General features: G+C 40.0%; 1 protein-coding gene across 1 annotated transcript in view; it reads right to left on the bottom strand.

The window, feature by feature from the left end:
- The window catches only part of zgc:165508 (uncharacterized protein LOC100101652 homolog), a 45,693-nt gene that overhangs the window by 4,591 nt on the left and 32,016 nt on the right, over nt 1–9,086 (bottom strand). The gene's annotated exons all lie outside the window — the stretch shown is intronic.

A 9,086-nucleotide genomic window follows, 5' to 3' on the forward strand; every position in this document is an offset into this window, starting at 1 on the left:
CTATCTATCTATCTATCTATCTATCTATCTATCTATCTATCTATCTAATCTAGACATCAAAGAAAAGGATGAACCACGTTTAATGAGGTTAAAGGTGATATTATATCTGTGAGCAAATTAAAACATGGCTAACTACTAAAAGAGAAAATAGTTTTGTAGACTAATGACTATTTAAAAAGACATGTAACTAATATTGAAGCAGCTAATATACGCCTACCCTCAGGACACTGCTTTACAGGAATCATAGCAGACTAGAGAGCAACGATGCAAGCATTTACAACTCAGTGGTTTTTTTGATTAACTTGTCATTTTTTTGTATTTTTCATTTGGGTTTCTTGGAAAATGCTGGAGAAGCAGCAAATTAAAACTAGAAGTTCTTTCATTCTTATACATTGGCACCCTTAACTTGATTTAGTCTTCACTGCGTGGTTGCATGTGCACATGCCTGTTTCCTTGTTCATACAAGCCGTAAATCTTGGAAAACTGGCATGGCATGAATCTTTGTTTGAAATTCTTTTGTTAATCACGTTCCTTGTCAAACTGCAATGTTTCATTGGCTCCTCAGTGCTGGCATATGAAACATAAACACAAAGAGGACTCTGAAAATGATATGATAATCATAAACCTATAAGGTTCAAGTAATCAATCCTCTGCAGTCACCAGCAGCTGGCTGTCTGGAACTCTGCCATCTGCTTTGAATTCCTCATGTTTTATTTTAACGTCATTCAAATCATTTTTTTCAGTAAATCAACTCATTTCTTCCATTCCTTATTTTATCACCAAATTCCTCAGTCTTGTTCGTCCCTTCTTATTTTGATTTTCTCCTGTTTCCGTCTCTCTACGAGTCATTCTTTTGCTCAGTGTTCAGTATTCATGCGATGTCTCCCACTGAGAGAGATCGATGCTCTCATTCAGCTTCCACTGTAGCTAGGCCTTGAACTCTCCTCACAAACATCCTCCCACAGACGAAACTGTGCTGGCTACTCTTTAGTTCTCCTTTGAAAGACTTTTTTAATTCCTTGAGCCAAGCAAAAAAGAAATAATTCACCTGCTACAGGCACTTTTTAATGGCCCACATACAGTATAACACAAAAAAGGACTTTAACAGGGAGGAATGTACTACTATAAATACACACCCTCACCTCCAGTTCCTACTGTATGAAGTGTCTTGAAAAAGTCACTGCACAGCATGTGGAAACAGGATTTTTCTTCTTTGCATCTTGCTGCGTTACAACCACTAACTTGAAAGCATTTTACATGGATTTTATCTGATAGATTAATTCAGTGTAGTGCATATTTGTGAAAAGGAAAGAAAATTATACAGTAAATGTTTTCACTTTTTTTAAAAGGAAAACAGAAAAAATTACATTTGTATTCAGTCTTTTTGCTCTGACAGTTCAAATGAAACTTAAGTGCAATTAACTGCCTTCAGAAGCTAACTAGGAAGTAAACAGAGTCCACCATAAATAAATGGTCAAACAGCATCATGAAGACCAAGGAACACACCAGACAGGTCAGGAATAGAGTTGTTGAGGGGTTGAGTTATAAAACAACATCTTAAGCTTTGAACATCTCACAGAGCTCTGTTCAGGCCATCATCTGAGAAAGGAGAGCATTAACATGAGAAGCAGCCAAGAAGCCCCATGGTGACTCTGAAGGAGCTGCAGAGATCCACAGCTCAGGTGGGACAACCTGTCCACAGGAGGACTGTTAGTCCTGCACTCCACACAGTTCAGGTGGAACAACCTGTCCACAGGAGGACTGTTAGTCCTGCACTCCTCACATCTGTGGTTCCTGGCAGTGACCACAAGAAAACTAAGAAGTTATGTTTGCAGTTTGTTACAAACCAGAAGCAGCTCTGCTCAGATCAGAGCAAACTCAACGTTTTTCACACCGTGTGGCAAAAACCTGACACTATCCATGACCCTGAACGCACCGTCCTCTGTGAAGCTTGAACCTTCCAGCAGGACAACCACCTGAAACATCCAGCAGAACTCCAGCAGAACCATTCAGATCAGACATGTTCATGAATGGGCCAAAGGCCAGACCTAAACCCAGCAGAGGATCTGTGGCAGGACCTGAACATTACAGTTCATGGACGCTCCTGGTCCAATCTGTGCTGCAGTTATTGTAAAAAGAACAATGGGTAAAAATTTCAATCTCTAAATGTGTGAAGCTGGTACAAACTTGCAGCTGTTATTGCAGTGAAATGTGTTTATCTATTGTATTGACTCGTGGGGGGTGGGGGCGTTAAATGCACATTCATGCTACACTTTTCAAACTTTTCATTTTAAAATAAGTTTGAAAACCATGTCTCAATGTCTTTGTATCACGTTGTGTTGGTGTGTGATGGACTCCAGTAAAATAGTTTGTGTGATAAAAAGTGGAAGAACATCTACAGATATGAATTTACAGAACAACCTCTAATACAGAAGACTTCACTCTTCAACATCAAAGATGTCTGTGTTGTTATGATACGTCTGAAATTCAGCTTTTATGTGTTCGTATTGTCATAAAGGCTTTATCAGGGTGACCATGGATCACACAGGAGAAAACTGGTATCAAAGATGGCAGCTACATGACAGGAACCAGTCACGATGCTTGAAACCTCCTCTGGTTCCCCTCAGCTTCTACCGTCATCTGGTCTGTTTTGCTGATTCAAACAAATGACAATAATAAAAGCAACTTCTTTGACAAACCGTTTGTAACTGAACCGTCTGTTGAGAGTTTTTACATCATTACATGAACTTGAGATAAAAGATGCTACAAATCTACTCATCTAAATAGCTGTGAAATTTCTGCATTTTTTTTTCATTCAACCTTTATTTAGACAGGTAAATCCCATTGAGCCTTGAGGACTCATTTACAAGCGAGACCTGAATTCAACAAAGAACGATGACAACAATGGACAACAGCGACAACAATAGGCAGTTATAAAAAGGCATACAGATTTTTTTTTTTTTACTTTTTTTACAAATAAGATGGCAAAAAGAGTAACAAAAACAGCTAGATTATAAGGCGAATGTAGAAAACTAAAAACAGGAACATGTCTGCATTGGTCCTTGCCAGGAGTCCAACAGATTCTTAAAGCCACTTAGAGAGGTCAAGGTGGAGAGCTTCAGATCTTTTTACAAGATATTCCAGGAAACAGGAGCAGAGTAGGAGAAGGACCTTTTGCCTAGTTCAGTCCTCACTGAGGGAACACTGCAGGTAATAATGTCCTGAGAGTGCATGCTGTAGCTGCACTCACGCAGAAACATGTCAAGTCAAGTCAAGTCACATTTATTTATATAGCACATTTAAAACAGTAACTGTTATCAAAGTGTAGGAGGAGATGTATGAAGGCAGCAGACCAAGAAGTATTTAAAGATGAAAATGCACCAGTGAGAGTCTGTGTGAAGTTAATGATGTCCAATTAACCAGTGAATACAGGGTGCAGTGGTGGGTACAATAATCACAGCCAGTTATGAATCTAGATACACCTGGACCTATACCTGGACCTACCCTTCTGTGTCCGTCTGTCTCTCCTTCCTGTCCTCTCAACCAGCCGGTCAAAACAGATGGCCGCTTGTCCTGAGCCTGGTTCTGCTGGAGGTTTCTTCCTTTTAAAAGGGAGTTTTTCCTTTCCACTGTTGCCACTGTGCTTGCTCAGGATGGGAGACTGCTACGAGGCCAAGATTCAACTTGTCTGCTGGATTCCTTAGATAGAGAACTTTACTAATTGGCTTTTATGTATGTGAATGTTTCTGTAAAGTGCCCTGAGACAACTTTGTTGTGACTTGGCTCTATATAAATAAACTGAATTGAATTGAATCTTAGTGCACCATGATAGACAGCATCCAACATCTACAGGGTGCTTGTAGGAGCATTCATGTAAATAATGTCACCGTAATCAATGGATGGAAAGTCACAGATACACAGATACAATTTATAGGTGCACTTAAAATATAACTTCAATCCATCCATCCATTATCTTCCGCTTGTTCTGAAGTCAGGTCTCCGGGGCAGCAGCTTGAGCAGGGAAGCTTAGACATCTATTTTCACAGCCACCTCTTCCAGCTCTTCTAGGAGGATTCCAAGGTGTTCCCAGGCCAACAAAGAGACGTAGTCTCTCCAGTGAGTCCTGGGTTTTCTCTGGGGTCTCCTCCCCATCAGACTTGCCCAAATAACCTCCCTAGGGAGGTGCCCAGGAAGCATCCTTACCAGATGCCCAAACCACGTCAACTGGCTCCTCTCAATGGTAAATGGACTGTATTTATATAGCGCCTTTCTGTCTTATCGAGATAATCAAGGCACTTTACACTACAGTCTGTGTCCTCCTTTACCCATTCATACAGCACTCTACTAGATCTCTACAAAGCTAATTCAACAAATAATTCTAAAGAGACTAACCAGTGCTTTACCACATTCACACACTGATGGGACACACATCGGAGGCATCGAGGGGTTCAGTTTCTTGCCCCGAGACACTTCAGCATATGACTGCTGGTGGATTCGAACCCCCAATTCTTGCATTGGAGGACGACTACTCTAACCACTCAGCCACAGCCTCCTCAATGTGGAGCAGCAGTGGTTCTACTCCGAGTCTCTCCTGATAACTGAATTTCTCACTCTGTCTCTAATGGAGAGTCCAGTTACTCTGCAGAGGAAACTCATTTCAACTGCCTGTATCCATGATCTCATTCTTTCTGTCACTACCCAGTGCTCGTGGCCATAGGTGAGGGTAGGAACCTAGACCGACCAGTAAACTGAGAGCTTTGCCTTATAGCTCAGCTCTCTCTTCACCACAACAAACCGGCACAGAGTCCACAATACTGCAGACGCTGCAGTAATCTGTCTGTCAATCTCACGCTCCATTCTTCCCTCACTCATGAACAAAACCCAGAGATACTTGAACTCCTCCACTTGAGGCAGAACCTCACCCTCAACCTGAAGAGAGCAATCCACCCTTTTCTGACTGAGGACCATGGCCTCAGATTTGGAGGTGCTGATTTTCATCCCAGCAGCTTCACACTTGGCCGTGAATTGCTCCAGTGAGAGCTGAAGATCACGGCACGATGATGCCAACAGGACCACATCATCTGCAAAGAGCAGAGATGGAATCCTGATGCCACCGAACCAGAAACCCTTCACCCCCTGGCTGTACCGAGAAATTCTGTCCATAAAAGTTATGAACAGAATCTGTGATAAAAATAAAAAAATACAAAAAATTAAAGATTATATGTATAATTTTTGCATCAAGACCAACTTTACAGCATAATCCAGCCATGAAAATTTAACAAAACATTTTTAAAAAATCATAAAACTGCAACTTTTGACATCTATCTATCCAATATTTTTCTTTACTCGCGTTTTCCTGTTGTGATTTGAGGGAAGCTGATGCATATCTTCACTCATCAATAAGCAAAATGTGGGGCACACCTAGACGTGTACCCAGTCCACCACAAAGACAGAGAGACAAACAAGACACTCTTTCAAGCACATGCCCACACCTAGTCACAATTTACAGCTGCCAGTTAAAGTAAAGTACATGTTTGGATTAGTGGGAAGAAACCTGAGTACTTGCAGAAAACATTTCAGCAAACACATTGGGCCAAGACAGGAGTCAAACCTGCAACCTGTTTGCCATGAGGCAACAGTGATAACCAAGTGTTCCACAGTGCAACAGTGCACCCTTTACCAACCCCATCACGGAGCAAAGAGGGGGAATTGGAAATGCCCTCCGTTTGTGTTGTGAACAGAATAACTTTGAAAAGTCTCTCTTGTACCCCCCCCCCCCCACACACACACACACACACACACTTCACTGTCTGAACTCTTCTCAGCTGAATTCAGTCCTGCGCGTTGTCCTGATTCAATCTCCATTACCACTGCCTTCAAGTGCTTCAATTCTCTGTTGTCCTGCTAAGGGCAGTCCATCCGTCTATCATTTTATTTTATGAAAGTAAACTGTCTTTTTGACATATTGATCGCTGTTATTTTGACAAATTAGTGCCGTTGTTTTGAAACGTGATGTAATGTGAATTAAAACATCAAACATTTCACTTGCATTTTTTTTTTACTGTAAGCTTTTTTATTTATTATGTCTGAAATGTTATGCACAGCATTAATATACGCAGGAGTCCTGACACATCAGCAGTTGTGTGCGCGTCCTGTAGAGCTGTCTGGAAATGCTCCTGTGTGTAAAACGTGCACTGTCTGCAGGGCGCACAACTGAAGGTGAATGAAGACGCTCATCCCTGCGGGACATGCAGTCTGCGTCTCTGCGTGGCAGGAGCGCGTGCGCGAGCTGGTGCGCGTAGTATGGCTGGAACATCCACTCCACACACTGGGCAACGTCTCTCCTCTCGTTGTGTTGTTGATAAATAATCAAAATAAAATGTGCGACGACTTTGGACTTTTATGGGCGGAGATTTGAGTTGCCGGATCCGAGAAAACAACAGTTGCCAGAATGTGCCATGTCTAAATAATGAGAGAGTTCCCGGATCTTGTTCCGGCAGGATCCGGCTCAAATTAACTACTGTATATATATATATATATTGTATATATATATTATATATATATATATACATATATATGTACAGGCACCTTGAATTGACTGTTTTTATAACTACTTTTATTTGATTTAATTGCTTTTTGTTGAATTATTGTACTTTATATGTTGTCTGACTAAATCAGGTCTCTCTTGTAAATGAGTCCTCGTGACTCAATGAGACTAATCTGTATAAATAAAGGTTGAACGAATGAAGCAATAACTTTGCTTAATTTAACATGAAATGAAATAAGGTACAAAATTACTGTATCTACCCCTGCAATGAAGTGAACTGAAATAAAATGGCTCAAAGCAGGTCCATATGAGCAGTTCTGTAGCTAAGTGCTGTACCTGGAATGAAAATAGTTACATTTGTCAACGCAAAAGTGTCATTTGTGAATTAAAAACACCAATTTTGAAAATCTTACTGTTTCACACTCTCATCTAACAGCTGCAACAGAGTAGCCTAATCTTAGACAAAACCAGCAAAAGTGTTTTGGCTTTAAAACAACAAATCAATCAATTTCATTAATCATTATGAATGTTTGCAAACAAAACGAAACCGCAACAGATGAATGCACACACTTTAGAGCTGAACAGTGTGTGTGTGTGTGTTTGCAGTGTGTCACAGGGCACCTCCACCAGCACATTCAATTCTCCAGATACCTTCAATGTGCAGCGAAGCTCGTTTCACGCATTTACACATGCTTTAATAAAACACACACACACTGACGTTCACACACTGACATTCACACACACTGACGTTCACAGACTGTGTCATCGTCTCAGGGACACGAGGAGAAACTTGATCAAATAAAACAGAGTCAGCAACGTTGGCAGCATCCTGATGGAGTAAGTGCACACTCATAGTAAATTGTTTTAGTATGTGATGATATAAAGAGCCTCTGTGCATTTTTACAACCAAAGTAAAGTCTTAATAGATAACTTTTAACATACATGGTAGCCAGGATTAAATTAACATAATTATTTAAAGAATCAAGATAGCTTAATAGAAAAAAAGGCAAAGCATATTGGGTGCTTTACTTATGAATAATCTGTTTTTGAAGTGTCAGTATAGATATTCATAAAAAAAAGTCGAGCAATGATGTTCTGTAGATGGTTTTGAATAATGAGTAACAAAAAAACAATGAAACAAGCCAGAAGAGGCATAGAGGAAAATCGCACAGTCACAGTGCCACGAGCCAGGGGCAAACCCTTACTGTGCAAATTAACCTTGAGAGTCTGCATTGCAGGGAATGAGTGAGAGAGTGAATGAAAGGCTGGCAGAGAGTGGGAAATACTGTAAAAAGGGTATCACAGGGACAGAGAGCAAAGACAAACATAAAAAAGACGTTGATGTGAGTAGAAAAGAGGAGAGATAATGAACAGAAGGGACAAGAGAGAATAAAAGAGAAGTCAGATGAGGTGAGTCAATAACAGATGAGGTGCAAGTGAAGACTCCGTGACAAACAGATCTCAACCTGTGCTTGTGAGGAGAGAGTCAAGACCAGTGAAGAAGAAACTATACTCTCAAAAACTGTATTACTTTAAATTTATCACAAAGAAAGACTCAAGCCTAGTCTTAAATGGATGCAGAGTGTCAGCCTCACGGACAGAAATAGGAAGTTGGAGACCACAAGTGAACCTGCAGTCTGAGAGCAAAATGATATGGAACAATAAGATCTGTAATATAAGATGGAGCTAGGTTATTGAGAGCTTTGTAGGTTATAAGTAAGATTTTGAATTCAATTCTGGATTTGACATGGAACCAATGGAGAGAAGCTAAAACTGGAGAGATACGATCGCTCCTACTAACTCCAGTTAAGACTCTGGCAGCAGCATTTTGGATCAACTGAAGACTTATTAAAGAGTTTTTTGGACATTCGGGTAATAAGAAGTTACAACAGTACAGCCTAGAAGAAATAAATGCACAGACCAGTATATTTATTTATTTACTTTTTTTTTTGCATCATTTGTGAACAAGCTGTTTCTATTTTTTTGTGATATTGCACAAGTAGAAGAAAGTCATCCTGGCAGCGTTTTTAATGTGGGGGTTAAGTCATATCCTGATCAAAATTTTAAATTCATGCATGAATGAATTTGGGCTGCTGTTGTTACGCCGTATTGTTTTACATTATAAGTATTTAGCACAGAGGTGATTTTAGCCTCTGTTTGGGGGTGCTCAAGCACCCCTAAATTTTAACTCAGAAAATAAAGTAAAGTAAAAAAAATAATAATAATAATAATTTTTTGGGCAGTTCTGGGTTTGGGTTTTAGGTTCTGTTTACCGCATTTGTGACTCAATGCAACAAAATAAATTAATTTAAAAGCTAACAGATCATTGTAATACTTGTTTTATTTACATAATGACTAAGTGCTGGATGTCCGGCCCCTAACCTGCTGGCTCTCAGTAACTGTGGCCCCCTGAGCAGTTTAGTTGAATAGTCCTACTTTAGCAGGTGGAATACAGTTTATTCCTTTTCTAAAACCTAAACTGAGTCTGGAAACATGTAATAGATGATTATATATATATATATATATATATATATATATA

Source organism: Nematolebias whitei, chromosome 6 (assembly GCF_014905685.2).
Source record: "Nematolebias whitei isolate Nwh7 chromosome 6, NemWhi1, whole genome shotgun sequence".
NCBI classification, from domain to species: Eukaryota; Metazoa; Chordata; class Actinopteri; order Cyprinodontiformes; family Rivulidae; genus Nematolebias; species Nematolebias whitei.